This window comes from Tenrec ecaudatus, chromosome 10 (genome assembly GCF_050624435.1).
Source record: "Tenrec ecaudatus isolate mTenEca1 chromosome 10, mTenEca1.hap1, whole genome shotgun sequence".
NCBI classification, from domain to species: Eukaryota; Metazoa; Chordata; class Mammalia; order Afrosoricida; family Tenrecidae; genus Tenrec; species Tenrec ecaudatus.
The window spans coordinates 62,222,086-62,239,152 of NC_134539.1; the positions used below are offsets into that span (position 1 = coordinate 62,222,086).

Sequence of the window (17,067 nt, forward strand, 5' to 3'; positions counted from 1 at the left end):
CACCTTATCACTGAGGCATGCTCCACGCATCCTCATGACAGGGATGGGGAAATGTCTGTCTTGTGGGTTGTATAAGGCTGGTGAAATCATCCAGATGAGCCAACATGACATGCCTCGCCAAGGAGAAGCAGTGCTAGCCATCACCTTAGGGAGAAGTTAGCGACATGTTTGACCAGTGTGGCCTGCAGATGGTGTTAAAACTATCCGAAGGGTCCCTGGCAGAAATAAGGAGAAAGCACTCCTGTGTCCTCCCAGCCCATCCCTGCTCTGTGCTTCCTGCCAACTAGCCTCACCTTCCCAGCGTGCCGGATTCTTACGCTGAATGTTCTCTCTCTCCCCCATCCCAGCCTGAAGCCCAAGTGACTCAGAGCTACACTGTGTTCGTTGCTGTACACCAGGGAGAGTATCAGGCCCATAGAAGGTACTCATAGATATGGGTCAGCTAAAGGAATAAATAAACTAATAACTTTTGCTGCATGAGTATGATCAATACCGTGGATCTTGCTAACAGCACTTGCCCCTGAACTTCTGTTTCTTTCTATTGTGATTTGCTTATTTTGGCATTGCTTATTTCTTATGCTTGAGTGTTCTGGTGGCTTGGTGAGAGAATTCTCATCTTCTATGTGGGATATCTGAGTTTTATTCCTAGACAATGCATCTCCCGCACAGCCCCCCATTCAACTGGCCTTGGAGGCTTGTGGGTTACTACAGTGCAGATTAGGTGTCAACAGACAAAGCATCAAGATTAAGAGACTAGGAAGAAAGGCCTGGCCATCTACTTCCGAAAATCAGCCGAGTGAATTGCAACAGCTTGACCCACAACCGGTCACAGGGTTGAACAGCGTTTTGTTTGCTGGTGCATGGGGCTGGTGCTTGAGTCCGGAGCAGATGCAGCAGCAGTTCATGACAACAGCGACATTTTCTTACACCGACATGTCTTGTGGCCTACATCATGTGTGGTGAGGGTATAAATGGAATCCCAACTAAACAGCTGAACAATTTGCAGAACAATCTACTTCTTCCCAGTCTATCTGTGACATCTCTGTTCTTCCTTGACAAGGGGCTGGGGCTGCGTTGGCAACTCTGAGCCAGCTGCTGCCCCATCTGCCTCTCCTAATATCACCAACCCAAAGCTCTGCTGCTCATAGGCAGAACTGCCCTGTGAGTAGGCAGGCAGGCACGCAACAGAAGGAGACAAGCTGCTGTCCGCCAGTCCAGCCAACCACTTACCACAGGATGACTTGGGGTAAGGGAATTCTCTTTTCTAAGCTTAGTTTCTAAGCCTCGTTTGTCCCATCTGTGAAATGAGCACACAGCACAATGACTCCTTCAGAGGGCAGCCTGGGCTGGGAGCTGGGCTCACAGGGGGTGCCTGGATACACATACGCCATGTCAACTCACGGGGCAGATGAAGGGCCCATAGACCTCCAGTCTGTGCCCAGCACAATGCTGCAAGTTGGTGGGTGGTGTCTGTCCCTGGTCTCAGCTGTCCTGGGAGAGGCACTGACCTGGCCTGGAGAGGCTTCCCCCAAAGGGGGCAGGTTCCCCTAGTAAGGAAAGCAGTGAACTGAGCAGCTTCAACCTTTGGTCCCCCACGGAGGCTGGGGGTCCTTGGAGGGAGTGTTAAGCATTCATTAGAAGAGCCTTTCACTTCTAAAAATGGCACACTGACTCTGCCTGGTCGGGGTTCAGAGGGGGGGGAGTGCCAGAAGAGGAGCCCCAGAGGGAGACGGGGTGCACTGAGGGCTGCGGGGAGAATCTTATTCTCTGCAGTGTCTTCATTCAACCAGCGCACAGTAAGTGCTTGTGTGACCTGCTGTGACAGGGACCATGCTGGTGATGACAGAGACCGAAGAGCGCTTGGAAAGGCTTCCCCAGATGGACAGATTACAGTCCCTCTTCATAAATATCTAGGAGATGCTGGGTGTAAGTTGCTGTGTAGGCTTGGGCCTCAGTTTCCCCATCTGTGAAATGGGGGGGGTGGGTGCTGGCTGAGTTAAATCAGTCCAAAGGATCTGCGAGAGTTGAAGGGTCCAGAAGTGATCCGGTCACTTCTTCGGGAGTACGCTGCCCACCCCCACCCCACCAGCAAGCCTGCGTGGCGACGGCGCGCGCGCGCGCACAGGGGGCGGCGCGGCCCCGCGGCGGGGAGGGGCGGGAGCGCGCGCGCGCAGGCAGCGGCGGCGGCGGAACTGAGCGGACGAGCGTGCGGCCGCCGCGCGGCCAACTCGTGTTGGGACCCTCCACTCCGGCAGGCCCGCGCGTCCGCTCGCCAGTCCTCCCGCTGGGCCGCCGAGCCCGCCCTCGCGCCGGTAAGTGGCCTGGGCCGCGGTCGAGCCGCGCCGGGGAAGGGGCGGGGGCTGGGCCGCCGGGGCCGTCACCCCACACTCGGCCCGAGGGGAGTGCGCGTGCACGCACGCGCGCCCGGGGCTCCGCGAGACCGACTAGGAGGGTGTGCATGTGTGAGGTTGGGGTTGCGCGTGTGAACGTGGGAGTCTGAGTGTGTGCCCTGCGTGGGTGCGCTTCAGAGCGAGCGAGCGTGCGCGCGGCATGGGCCCCTCTGTCCCCTGTCCCTTGGCGAGTGTGTTGGCAGTTGCTGAGCGTGAGTGCTCGCGCCGGCGGCGTTGGTGCGTGTGCACATCAGTTTCTGAGCTGTGATTTGCAGTGTGAAAGAGTCCACTTGCGGAGTGTGGACTACGTGCCAAGCCCTTTCCCGTGACGGGGAATGCGTGGGTCTCCGGAGTAGGTGTGCACCCACGTGCATGCATGTGGAATTTGCAAGTGGTCTGTGAGTGCCTTTACAAGCCTGAGAAGACACAAGTGGGCATCTGTCTGGATGTGAGTGTGTGCTTTGTGTCGGGTGAGGGGCCCTGTGTGCCCAGTAGGCCTGCTGTTGGCCTGGATGGTGGGCAGCCTGTTGAGGGACTCAGACCTGGTGTGGGCACTAAGGATGCCGCTCCTCCTCCTTTGGCGAATGGGGGACCAGAAGCTAGACCCCCAGGAGCCCTGCTGGGCCTGAGCAGTGGGGAAGCCTCTGAGCCAGGCCTGGGCAGGGCTGCTGGCAGGATCCAGGACACACAGGCTGGGCAAGAGATGTGGTGGGTTGGCAGAGCCCCTTGGCCCGGCCCTGGAGGATGTGCACTCAATTTTTCTAAAGACCCTTCTGGATCTCTGCTCTGCCTTGGCTCTCTCTGGCCTGGCTGGATTTTAACCCCTTTTCAGGCCTGGAAACGGACCCTAGGGAGTCCAGTCATTCCAAGACACTTGTCTGTGGCTTGGGGGTGGTGTGTCTCTTTTTCCTGCCCTGCTAATTAAGTAGACAAGTCGTCATCTGGCTGATAATGTATGGGGCTCCAAGTGTAAGTTCCCAGGACAACAACAAATTGACCCACCACAGCAGGCTTGGGTCCCCATCTTCAATCGTCTCTCTCTGCTGTTTTGATTGGCAATGTTTTATGCTTTATAAGTGTTGAAAATATTTGTAGTCAAAAGCCTGTTATAAGTTGAAGGCAGACTTGGGGAACTCCAGGGCACCCCGTTTCCGCTGCATTTTCAAATTTCTGCTGCCTTTCTGAGGGGAAAATGTCTTCTTAAGAGCGTAGCACTTGTGCAGGGGACGTTGAAGGCACATTTAAAAACCTCGTCGCTAATGGAAGAAGAATTTCATTGAAAGGGACTCAGAGCCACCAGCTGGAAGCGCCTGCTCCCAACGCGACAGGCTGGCCGCGTGAACTTTGGACGTCTTCTTTTAGACAAACAAAACCTGGAAGGAAACAGAAGAGACGAACGTTCTTTTTCTTTTTTGTCCTGAAAAAATGGGGCGGAGAACACATGCATACATACGTGTCGTGCGAGCACACACACACACACACACACCTTCTGAGTTTGCTAGAAATGTGGCCTTCCCCTTCCCCCTGTGAAGCCCAGGCCCTCCCTCGATCCCCCACCCCCAAATAAAATGCGCCTGGGGAGCTGGGGAATGAGTCACTCTCTGGCAGAGAGCCCCACGGGCAAACATTTGGGAAGGTTCTTGCCTAACTTCCCAGAAGAAAAGGCCTAGGATTTAAAATGGTCCCTGTGGTTTTTCAGTCTCTGCTGCCCCGTCTGCTTCAGAAATGACTAAAAAGTACTTTCTATCTTTACAAAATGAAGCCTCACTATCCATAGTTGGTCTGCATACAGGGCCATTCAGGGGTTAAGAGACAGCGCTCCTGGCTTTGCCAGGTGGGCATTTCTGATGGGTTTGAACAAGATGGAAACAGGGAGACTTTGGGGGGGGGGCGTTGCACATGTATTGAGCATTCTAAATGATGTAGTCAATCACACACACACCCCACACACACCATTATCTTATGCAGTAGAGGGTGGCCTTGAGTTTTGGTTTTATGAATTCAGACACTGGGGCTCAGGAAGGTGCAGCCTTAGGCCCTGGGGCAGCTGAAAGGAGATGGAGGCCGGCTCTTGAATCCGTCCACTTGCTATTGCATCAGAGATGTGAGGTGTCGGCTGCTAACCTCAAGGTCAGCTGCTGCAGTGCACCACCCTCTCCTCGGGAGAAAGATGAAGCCTTGTGTTCTCTCCAGAGTTGCAGCCTTGGGCCGTTTCTGCTCTGTCCTGTAGGGTTGCTATGAGTCAGGATGGACTCAACAGCCATGACTTTGGTTTGGGGTTTGGACTCCGCAGACTCCATGCTGAGTGCTTTTAGACACGTCCACACATTTCTTTCTCACCACGAGGTAGGGGTCGTGATCTCCATTTCCCAGATGAAAAGACGGAGGCTTAAATGAGATGATTTGTGGAATTTCACGGAAGTAGCACCATACCTAAGGACCACCAGTTATTGAGGGTGTACTGTACGCCAGCCACCAGGTTAAGAATTTGATGTGCATGCTTTCTATCCATCCACTCACCAGCATGACCAGATGGGCCCCATCACAGTGCCTGTTTCACACATGCGGGAACTGGGGTACAGAGAGTAAATACATGCTGACCATCACGTGCTGATGGACGGTAGAGTCAAATGCAGGCTGGTCTGAGTACAGCGCACATTCTTCCCACTGTGCTCAGAAAGCAGCAGTCTCTGCATACTGTACGTCTGACCTGGTGCTAAGGGCCTACTCAGATTTTACAGAGGGTACGGTGGTGACTCGAGAAATGGAAGGAACTTAGACTGGGCTGTAAGCTGGTGACCAGCCAAGTCAGAATTCGAACCCACATCTCTGACTGTAGAGTTGAGGTTTGTTCACCTCAAACCAGGCCCAGCTAATTTTGTTGAGCTTTGCCCTTCTCTCGGGCAGAAAAGCCCAGTGTGTCGAAGTATGCCAGGTTCCTGAAGGACTGGACTGCCCTGGCCTTCTGGAAAAGGTCTTCCCGGAGGCACCACTGCCCGTCCTTGTCCCTCTCGTGCTGCTGGTGCAGATGAGCATAGCCACGGCCAGAGCCATCCGGTAGAAAGGCTTTGCGTCATGTTTCTCTTACTTTTCCAAAGTGCCGAGGATCAGGTTCGTAAGGGAAGTGTCAAAACAATTGTGCCCAACAGAAGGACATTCTCATTCTCCGCTCTGGTCGGAACCCAGCAAGAGTGTGGGAGGGTGTGAAGTGGAAGGCCTTGGTGAATCACCCAAGACTGCATACAGGTTGGCACTGCCAGGCTTGTGTGCAGAGGAAGCAAGCTGGGGCACTGTCCTCAGGAAGAGCCCAGAGTCTGGACCCCAGATGATAGAGATGACCAACCGCCCAAGAGCCTGCCTATCGGGCTGAGTATCTGACGACAGGGTCGTTTTTATGTAGGCCTCTTGTCACTTGTCATTTCAGCCTGTCTGTTTCCCTGCCTCATTTCCATTTGTCTCACGGTTTGTGCTACACTGTACTTGAAAGGAATGTGTGTGCGCTTTTTGTGTGTGAGGGCCTGCGCGGCTTGGGCTGTGCTGTGCCCCTACAAGTTTCCTTTGGTGTTGAAAGGAAAAGGTAGTTCTCTGCCTTCCAAGTATATTCTGCAAATTGATGAACATTTGCAAATTGCTTTGAGATGCGTTAATTTAAGGTGTGAAATAATAGATCTTTTGCGGAGGCTCAGCCACATTTCTGGCATTGATGGATTTCTCTCCCGTCTGGTCTGTGATTTGGGGAGGTAAAAATAGTCCTTGTTTCCACATTTTTATCTTTTTTTCTTCCTTTTTTTTTTTTTGCCAACGTCACTCTTAGCAAGCAGTGTGCACATGCCACATCGAACTTTCCTTAGGTATATCACCTCAGGCTGTGATGGGAACAAAGAGTTCCAGGGGGTCAGGGGCCCCTGGGATGTAGGGGTCCTCTGGGGTGGTCTGGGCAGCCCCAAGCGTCTATGAGGTTGTTTTGAAATGAGCAGTCAGTAGGTGCCTGGGTTGGGGGTGGGGGGGTGGGCTCAGTGGCTCCTTGGCATTTGGCCATCTCCTCGTTTCTGACTCTTAGGTAGTGGCAAGGTAGCTTTAGGGGAAATTTTTAGTTTATAAAGAAAACAGTCAGGCGAGTGACTTCACTCCTTTCTGTCCAAGTCCGGTGACGTACACACAGTCCAGCCCTTTGGCCAAACCTGAATTACGGCAACAGCCTTCTCAGACTCGTCTTCCAGACAGGAGCTAGCCTTGGGGCAGATCAGTCGGTGGTGTAATTTCCTGTGACGTCAAATCTGGGAACTTGAACTTGGAGTGAGTGCCATCTAGCTTTTTGACATCTGTCCCTCTCATAGGACTTGCTTGTGTGGAAACAGACCCACATACACAGGCCTCAGGTTGGCCCCAGACTGCCGTGGGTTTTTCCACAGACTTCTCAGGTGGTCTGGTTGCAGAGGCACTGGACTTCCAGCCAGGCTTTCTTGGCACCCACCGGCAGGATTCCAGCACCCCCTGGGAGCTCCATCCGAGGGGCTGGTGAGGGGAAGTGGTGAGAGTTGAAAGGTGGCAACTGCCGTGAACTGAGAGGCATTCAGTTCCAATGGCCTCCATCCTCCTGGAGCCGTCCTTTCTTCTAGTCGACATCTGCGTGCTGGTGACCTCATAGGAGAGAAAAAGGGAGCTTTATGTTGGAATTCCATAGAGTGCGAAAGAATTCAGACAAGGGGAGGCGGGGAGGGAAGCTGCCACGGGGAGCCTGCAACGTCTGCATTTTCTTCAAATTGTTTAACCCTCACATTTCAAATTCAGGCAGTGCTTGAACCTGGGGGAAGGCGCCCTGGTGGCGTAGTGGCTTATGGGTTGGGCTGCTAACCTCAAGGTCAGCAGTTCAAAACCACTAGCAGCCCCTCGGGGGAAAGGTGAGGCTTCCTACTCCTGTAAAGCTGGACAGCCTCAGAAACCCACAGGGGCAGCTCTACTCTGCCCTATTGGGCCTGCCCTGTGGATCTGATGGCAGTGAGTTCGGGTATTGGTTTTGACCCTGGCCCACAGAGCTCCATGTGAGAAGCAGTCCCACTGTCCTCACGCCTAGTGCAGGCTGCTGAGCTATGGCTTTAGGCTTGCTCTTACTGCAGAGCTGGGGTTCCCCACCGACTCTTTCTCCAAAGCCTGCCCTCTCTTGGCCCTTGTTGTCCACAAAATCTTTGAAACTGGGAATTGATGGGAGGACATTGCAAAGACACAGGACTGCTTTACAAATGACCTCTAACTCTGGTCAACCAGTGTCCAGCTCTCGATCTACAGGGCATGGTGAGAAGATGCCGGTTTATTGCGGACTTTGGATTTGGAAGGACCAAGCGTCATTCACCACCGTTCACTCATAACCACACTGAGACTTTGACCTTCTGGCAAGGTTTGAGTCCCAGACATTCCACGTGTGAGCAAGCCATGGCCCCTTCGTGGGCCTCGGTTCCCTCATCTGAGAAACAGGATCCGTGCTATGACCTGGTTAGGTTTGGGACAAGAAGATGAAGTCACTCATATGAAAAGTCACTCCACATTCCAGGACCGTTGTTATTTGGGGCTCATCGGTTCCTACTCATGCCGACCCTCTGCACAGCAGGACAGACCACTGCCCGGTCCCGGGCCGTGGCACAGTCCATTGTGGTGGCCACCGTGTCGGGCTGTAGCACTCAAGATCGTGTCGGAGCTGTTTCCCAGACTGTGATCTTCCTGGGAGCAGATGGACGAGTCTTTTCTCCCAGTGGTGAGCTTGAAGCGCCACCCTTTCGATTAGCAGCCAGGCGCCTTAACCACTGCCCCATCAGGACGCCTTCTGCGAGCTCTGGGAAAGGGACCGCCGGAGGACACCCCAGGGTCGAGGGGTCAGAGAGTTGACTCTTGGTCTGCAAGACTTTCCGGGTCCCTGCACTGAGCCCCACCACAGGGCTGGCTGGCTGGCTGGGCCCCCCACTTCAGGTGTCAGGGACGTGCCTTTCAAAGGTCATGACCCAACTCGAGGGGGAGGAGACCGTGGCAACGAGGAAAGAGGATCAGAAGGTAGGATGACCGCGTGACGCCTGAGGAAAAGGTTTGGAAATCAGTGTTTTGCTTTCCCCCCCCCCACGCACTCGCCCCCACAAGGTGGGGAAAGTGGGCCTTAGAGGTTCGGGGCCAGCCTCTTGGAGAGTCTCCGGAGGCCCCCTGAGTGGTGTCAGCCGTGGTGTTTTATTAAGCAAGGCAGATGTTTTGTTAATTATTTACACAGCATCGGCCCCATCAGAGGTCTGGGCTGACAGGACCGGCTGTCACACACACGGGCAGAGGGGCCGGCAGCTCTGGGTCAGAAGTGAGTAAGAAGAGGCCCTCTTAAGGAGACCCCCAGGCAGGGCCTGCCCGGGAGGCCTGAGGAAGCCCTGGTGTGTTGTTCACCCCCTCCTAAGCTACTCGGGGTTCCCTGAGACTGGCTTGTCTCCCCTGAGCTAAGAGAAAGAGAACCTTGTTCTTTGGAAATGGCCACCCTCCTGAGGTGGCTTCTGCAGGGAGTCCACCGGGATTGGGTCTTGGGTGGGGATGGTGGTGGCATGTCAGAGCTGAGCTCCCACCATGAGATGTGGGGGGAGGGGAAGTACCTCCACGGGGTCTGGAAATTTTTCAGTCCTCAACCCCGCAACTGAGTCCCCTCAGGCAAGGCACCCCGTGAGCACAGCTTCCACTTCCTTATCTGGAAAGGGGCCTTCTCCCCAGGCTGGTGGCCCGGGGCTCTCAGGCACCGTTTGGGGGCGAGGTGTTTTAGAAAGTGCACTCTTCCGTTATTAGAACTTGGAAGTGGGTGGAGGGGGGCCTGACATCCTCGCCGTCCCTGGAAGGCCCCTAGGAATGAGGGATGCAAGGTCTTGTGACGTGACATATGGGGATTTTTCACAGGAGTGAATGTAAGGAATGGTTGAGAGGCTCAGCCGATGAACAGGGAGAAGACGCTGAGGTGGGACACTGGGGCCCAGTCACAGACGGTAGCCAGCGAAGCGATCCGAGCAGTCTGTGGCAGCTCATCTCAGACCGCTCTTCCACTTTCAGGCCAAGGCGTGCAGGGTGCCTTCCCAGGGCCACAGAGCAGGCAGGTGGGCTCTTTGTCTGGAGGGCTTTCCATGGCACTATAGTGCGGGCCTAGACAGAGCCGGATGGGGGTGTCTGGAGCCTCCTCCGGGTGCCATGACCCCATGCAGAGGGGAAGGAGACTGCGGCAGTGTGGATTGAAGGTCAGCCTACTAGTTCTGTAGAGACACAGAGCACCCACTGTCCCTAGCACTGAGCTGGTTCTGTGTTCTGCTAACCAGCGAAGCATGTGCCGCTTGGTAGGGGCTGTGGGGCACATCCATTCATTCAAGAAATAGGGCCACCATGCTGGGACAGGCATTGTGCTGTGAGCTGGAACAGAGATACTGTAACAGCCCCAGTCCTCAGTCTTTTGCCAGTGGGGGGTGGGGGAGGGCGGCAGGTGGGCAGTTGGGTGTGGCAACCTTGAATGGGCAGGACATGCCACTGGGGAGGATAAGAGCATCTCCAGGAATGAGGGGTGTCCGAGCTAACCTTGGGAGAAGGGGGAAGATGTTTGTAGGCTGGAGGACTGAGGGGGTTGGAGTGACAGGTAGGCCACAGGGAAAGTGGCTTGGTGGGAAGGTGGGTGCACGTGTCCTGGGCTCCGGGAACATAAGGACTATTGTGCCCATTTTGTGGGTGAAAACACAGAGGCACAGTGTGAGTCCTGGGTTCAAGGTACTTTGTGACCTGCAGGGAGGCCTGTTGGTGCACCAGTGGAGCACTCAGCTGCCAACAAACAGGTTGGTGGTTTGAATCCCCCCGCTCACCCCTCCCCACGGCCCTCCTGCCAGTGGCCTGCAGGAGAAAGACCTGACAGCCTGCTTCTGTAAGGAATTAACAGGAAAACCTAAGCCACGCCGTTGAGTTGATCCTCACACACAGCCACCGTATATCGAGTTCTCCAGGCTGCAGCTCTTCCTGCAGGCAGATGGCCTTACCTTTTGTCCCTCAGAGCTATTGGGTTTGAACTGCAGACCTGGCAGTCCATAGTCAATCTGAGGCTGACTCCACAGCTTCATTCACCAGGGCCCCATAGCTCTGTTTTGTCACATGGGGTCGCTATGAGATGACATCTACCTACCTGGTGGCCCCTAACAACATGTTGCCATGAGCGTGAGTGCTGGGGGTCAGGAGACAAGGCCTGAGGCTGCTCTGGAAGAGCACACATGGAGGCTTTGTGCTGCCGCAGGGGGGACGGCCAGCCTGGCACACGCCAAGGCAGCGGTTCTCCACCTTCGGGTCCATGACCCCTTTGGGGGAGCGAATGACCCTTTCGCAGGGGTCACCCGATTCATAACAGTAGCAGAATGACAGTGACAAAATAGCAACGAAAATACTTTAATGGTTGGGTGTTCACCACCACGTGAGGAACTGTCTTGAATTGTCTGGGCATGAGGAAGGTTGAGAACCACTGCTCTGGTTACTGCTCCCGGGGCAGACTCTGTGTTCAGTACCTAAGTGGAGGCGCGCCAAGACGTTCAGCTGCAGAGAACGCTGGAGCTGGGGGATTTGGATTGAGTTTCTGCTCTAAGACCAGTGTGGCTTCTACTTCACAAACCCCCCTTCTCGGCAGCTTCCTCCTTGCTCCCTCTGCTCTGTGTCCGTAGAGCAAAGCTACGTCTTCCTAGAACCAGCATCCCCACCCCAGCTCGTCACTGTGAATGTCACTTTCCCAGAGGGGCCACACCATCCCCACCCAGTCAGATTCGCCTCTTGCCCCTGGCTGTCCAGTCCCTGACTTTGTTTTCCTTTGTGGCCCTTCGCCTCCCTGACATCCTGTGTTTGTCATTCACCTCCCAGACTAGAATATTCTGCGGACTACAACTGTATTCTCAGTACCCAACACATCGTAGGTCCTCAACTAACATGGGTTGGAAGCATGGGAACCTTCTGGTGGTCCCGAGGTGGGCTCTTTGAGGCGCGTTGGTACAGAGCTAACAAATATTAGGGAGCAGCAGTGCTGGCTGCAGCAAAGGACAGAGCTGTGCCCGACTGATTTCCTGTGTGAAGAGTGGGTTTTCTAGAGGCATGGCTCCTCCTGGAATCATTTCTAGCAGAAGAAACACTTGTCAGCCACAGCCCAAAGGGCTGATCCACCCCAGGGCCTCACCCCCACCCTTTCCACCGGGGCGGCTGGGCGAGGGGGCGGCATGTCTGTGTTGGAGGGGCTTGGGCCTTGGAATCGTTGGCTGCTTGGGGCCATGCATTGAAGCTGCGTTTTGGTATCAGGCACGTATCTTTAAAATGGTACGCCTTTCGGGGTGGATTTGGGCTTTGCGTTGTTCACCCACCTCCGAGCCACCTAAGACATTGCTTTTGAGTGAATGAGCTAGACTTCAGATTCTGCCCCAGGCCAGAAAACGAGGCAGCCCAGAGTTGAAAGAGGAAACGATTTCCCAGCTGACATGGCCTTGGCAGGCCACCAGAGTGGGTGCCCAGATGGCGGGCTCACTAGGCACCACATGGCAGACAGACAGGGAGCAGGGAGAGAGAGCCCACACCCTGGGTTCAGCTGGTCTGGTGAGCCCCGGCTGGATTCAGTTACAGCAGGCTCTCATCTGTGAGCTTGGCACGGCTGCTTCTGTGTGTTTGTGTGCGTTCCCTTTGTTCATCCCCCGAGGAATGCCAGTGCCTTTGGTGTTTGTTTTAAATGCCAACCTTCTCCACTAGCACAGGAGGAAATGCGACCGGGCTTTTGTCTACGTGGAGCCTGGGGACAAGGGTGGGGTCCTCCAAGTGACAGACGGCCTTTGGGCAACATTCTTCAGTTTGCTCCAAGAGTGGTGGACACTGGGGGTGCTTTGTTGGCCCCTGGATGAGGCTCTTGGGCCACTGAGATGAAATAAGGCTTGCATCTAGGTTTCAAAGGGCCATTCTGCAAGTGGCAGCCAAGTGCCACTCAGGGCCCAGGCCCTTGCTGGCCACCAGGAAAAACACACAGGATGCAGACAAGGTCCCCGCCTCATCCTCCTGAGAATGCATGCAAAGGAACTACTTTACCCCACGCTGACTTTTGTGTGGACGGGCTTTGTGCCCTCCTGGGTGTACCGACACCGAATGAGCTCGGCACGTGATGGCCGCGGGCCCCAAGCTCCCCAAAGGGCAGTGGTATGGAAACATACTTGCCGTGCCATGCCGTTGAGGACACCGAGGCCAATCGGAAAACTGTATGGTCGCTGGTGTGTGAGAAGTGACTGGATCGTCTGAGTGGTAGGTGGCATCTTTGAAATTGCTCTGTGCTGAAAATTCCAGGACATATGGTCCCCGTGATGTGCTAATGTTCACAATTGAGATATTTAATTACCCAGAAAAACTCCTTTTCCTACCCACTAAGGGTTACAGGGGAGCCTTTATTTCTCAGGAGGAGGGTCATACACAGTGTAATCCTAACCAGAAGATGGGGAGTCATTACCCTCGTTAATGTATTAGCTAATGAAGTGATTTATCCAGTCATGCATTTAGTCCTCCAGCGGCTGTTCCTCCAGTGCCGCTTGCTGCCTTCCTCGGATGGACCTGACCCAGAGCTGGGCCCTGGGGAGGGACAGAAACAGGAGAACAGAGTCCCACGCCCCCCCCCACTGTGTGCCCACTGGTGGCGCCCCAGGGTCCTGATGAAGTTATCCCCTTCTCAGCAGGAGTTGCTTGAGCACCTACTATGTGCAGGCCTGTGGGGATGCAGAAACAGACATGCGGCAGCCTCCCCCTCACACCCTGTGAGCTGAGCCCTCATCTCATTTTGATGGGGTCCCCCATGGCCCCAGCCCTGTGCTTTCTGTGATAAACCCAGGCCGCCCACCCCCACCCCCACCCTGCTCACAGGCCGCAAGATGACGTCCCCGGAATGAACCGGGAACAATCCAGATGCCCCAGGAACCAACGTGAGAACAAGGCATCCCCTTCACACGTCGCCTCTCAGTTCAGCGTCTTGCCACCACCCAGCATTTTGAGACAGAATGTGAGATCTCGTGGTTGGCTAAATACATAAATATTTTATGTCTCAATATTCTGAAAACGAAGCCCAAATGCGCAGAACTGCAGCACATCAGTGCTATAGATCATATGTTATAATAATTTGATGACATGTTGTTTAAATATTTATGGACTGATGCGATATGACAATGGGGGGAGAGAGGAGGCTAGGAGCAGAGTCGTGGCAGATGCTAGAAAGGAGGGAGTGGGTGCTCGGGAGCCCGTGAAGCGTCACGCAACGCCCGGGGTTTATAACGTGATGGGTGGCAGCTTCGTGACGATGGCAAGCACTGGCATGTACTGAGCATTGCCCCCTGCCAGACCCTTCAGATCTCAGTTCTCAGTCCTCACATCAGCGTCTAATCATGAGGAAGGGGCAGTTCAGAGCCTCAGGTTAAAGAGGGGAAACTGAGGCGCGGGGCAGGGCAGTTTATAAATAGCTCTACCGCCACCCGGCTCAGCCCAGCTCTGCGATCTCGGCTCGTAACGCCCTGCCCGTCTGCTCACTCTGCAGGAGTCATTTCGGAAAGACCCCTCAACCCCGCCTGCTCAGCCCCGTGCTTTGCTTAGCACCGCTCACTGGGCCGTCTGCCTCGGGTGCATCTGTACGTTGTTGGGGAGTAGGCAAAGGAGCAAGCACCAGCAGTCCAACCCCACAGGGTCCTCACGCCAGGCTTGCATGTGGGAGGGGAAAGCGAAGGGCTGCGTGGGAGAGCCCCCAGACGCTGCAATGCCGGGGTTCAGCTTGTCTCCCAGTGTCAGTCATAGCTTCCAGGGTGGCCTGCAGGGCACCCCTTGCACCCTTTCCCTGGACAGCCCGGCCATCCACACCTGCCCTGCTGCTGTTGGTGTGACAGCGTGCTGGGCTGGAACTGTCCCTTCTGTGTCATTCCTCAGTGTCCCCAGAGCCCCTCAAGGGTCGAAAACATGGAAAGTTGGTGGTCACACCCTCTGCACTTGAAACAGGGCCTGGCACTAAAGAAGCAACCACACGGGTTCAAAACCTGCACCTCCAGGGTGACGGGTGGAGAAGAGGGTGGGACTGCAGGTGTGAGAAGCGTCTCGCCCGTGAAGGTCTCACACCAGTGATGTCTTCATGGCCCAGCCTCTAACCCATGTTCTGCAGAGCCCTAGGGTTGTCCCCAAGGTCCCTCAGGGTAGGTGGGCAGAAAGCCCAAATCAAATTCACTACCACAGAGTCGATACCTAAAAGATATGGTAGCCTGCCCCTGTGAGCTTCCGAGACGGTAACTTTTTACGGGCATAAAAAGCCTTATCATTCTCCTTCAGCGACGGTTGGTGGTTTTGAACTTACCAACACATAACCACTACGCCACCAAGACTCCTAGGGTGGGCAGAGGGGTATGTGAATGGTAGGCGAGGTCAGCTATGTGATTTGTGGGACCCAGCGCAAAATGAAAATGTGGGGGGCGGGGTTGGCCCTTAGTCAAAAGGCAGGGGAAAGCCTGCCTTTCCTCTCTTGCTACCTGTCATGAAGCTTTCTGCTTGCGATTGATACCATGCTCTCTGGGGTGGGGGCAAGCTTGCCCGATGAGTGCTGACCCTCACAGGTCCCTGGGGCCCCACCCTGTGATCTCACGACAGCAGTGTACCAGCTCCTGACCCTCTCCATCTGTAGCCAGGTACCCACCCAGGGTAGAGGGGTGTGCCCACCCAGGGTAGAGGGGTGTGCCCACCCAGGGTAGAGGGGTGTGCCCACCCAGGGTAAAGGGGTGTGCCACCCAGGATAAAGGGGTGTGGAGGCAGCTGGGTGGGAGTTCAGGCACCTAAAAGCCCATTGGGGGAGGCAGTAGGAGGGGATCACCCCCTTCCCGTTCCATCAGGCTGCACTTACACAACACAAACTCAAAAACAAAAGACAATGGACACGCAGCACGTGGGGCCCCCATGTGTGCGTGAGGCCCTGGCTGACTACTCCGCCCCCTCCATCGAGAGGCTGCCCCGATGGGAGGGCTGTAGCCTCCTTACAGGAGCACACACAGTTCAGACCGAACAAGGCCCCATTCACCTGTCTCTCTATGGGGTTTCTGTGCCAGGTATTGTAAGCAGGAAAAGCTCTGCCCTTAAGCAGTGTCCAAAGACCATGGCCCCAGGTATACCCATCCTCCATGCCTGTCCCTGTCTTGTAACGGGGGCTGGGGGGGAGGGTTGCCATGGGCACCCCTGGATAGGGTCCTTCTTGGAAACGTCCTCCCTGATTGAATCCCTCACACCATGGCCTGATACTATTGCATTAACAAACCCATCCCCCCCACCCCCGACTTCCTGCCCCTGAGTGACAAGGGTCAGAAATCAGATGACGAGGAGCTGACCTGCCTGTTCAGGAAGCACGCCAAGCAGGTGGTGCGTCATGAGCAGAGGCCGGGGAGCTCAGGTTCCACCACCCACTCGGTTCCCAGCCCGAACCGGGGCCCGGCAGCCACAGCGGGCTGGCCGGCTGTGCTTGGACGTACATTTGAGGAAGGAGTCTCGGAAGAGGAAACACATGCTGGCTTCATCCCCACTCTGCGCCGGCGAAGAAGCCGAGCGTTCCATGCGTGTTTTCGCCCAAGTTCATGACAATGTTGACCCCATTTTCCAGATGAAGATAACTGAGACTCAGAGGATGAAATCACGGGTTCAGAACCACAAGCCACGCGGTTTGAAAAGCGAGGTTTGAGCCCAGGCCCAAAGCCAGTGCTCCCCACACGATCCCAGACGTGCCGGTGGCTAGGATCATTGCCTGGCGGAGCCTTCTGCCCCGCTGTCTGCTGTGCATGTCTGCTGCGGGGTGAGAGCCAGACCTCGGCTTGGCTGCTGCCTCCACACGGTGGCCCGCGTTCCTGGCAGAGGGCAGGTCTCAGGGCGTGACTCTGGCTTTTCTTCAGCCAGCCTGGCTGCCCATTCCTGTGCCCAGAGAGGGACGAGGAGGCAGCCCGCTCAGACAGCCCTGGGCTCAGACTGCCCCTCTCGCTGTGACTTCCTGCTCAGACCCAGTTTCGTTTTTGTTTGTGAGGCTGGTTGCCATCTGATGCCATCTGATGCTGACTCGTGGAGGTCTCGTGTGTGCCAGGATGGAACGGGGCCCCTCGCGTTTTCAGGGGCTGTGCTTCCAGAAGTAGACCGCCAGACTCTTCTTTCCTGATGCACCTGCGTGGGTGGACTCGAACCGCCACACCTTCCAGTTAGTAACTGTGCATGTGAACCATTCACACCTCGTAGAGACCTCCTCGTTGATACATCGAAGAATGCTGGCAGCTCCTGGCCCCAGGAAGAGGTTTTGAGTTCTGGGGCAGTAAGCCTATACAGCTCAGAGCCTGCATTCTGCCCTTGCCAGCCACTCCTGGGTTGATCAGACAGGACAGTGTGGGGGCAGGACCTGAGGTCGGTGGCACCTGGGGCCCTCGGAACCTCTGTGCTCAGATGTGTTGGAAAGCACTCAGCTCACAGACGCTGCCTCTTCTCCGAGGAGTTCATTCCGTCTGCCCTTCCTTCCGTCAGATCATTGCTTCATCCAAACAGGGCGGACTCTCCCAACATGAAGGCCCTGCCCTCAGAGAGCTGGCATCCCGCCGGAAGAGAGCACGTCATCCGAGCAATGAAAAGATTGTGCGGTACGATGGTG

At 55.4% G+C, this 17,067-nt stretch overlaps 1 protein-coding gene across 1 annotated transcript in view; it reads left to right on the forward strand.

Annotated features, from left to right (window-relative positions):
• The first annotated feature begins 2,191 nt into the window (after positions 1-2,191).
• The window catches only part of NEK6 (NIMA related kinase 6), a 90,074-nt gene continuing 75,198 nt past the window's right edge, over positions 2,192-17,067 (forward strand). The window contains exon 1 of the mRNA XM_075560481.1: positions 2,192-2,312. The gene's annotated coding sequence lies outside the window, so the exon portion shown is untranslated. The remainder of the gene's footprint in view (positions 2,313-17,067) is intronic.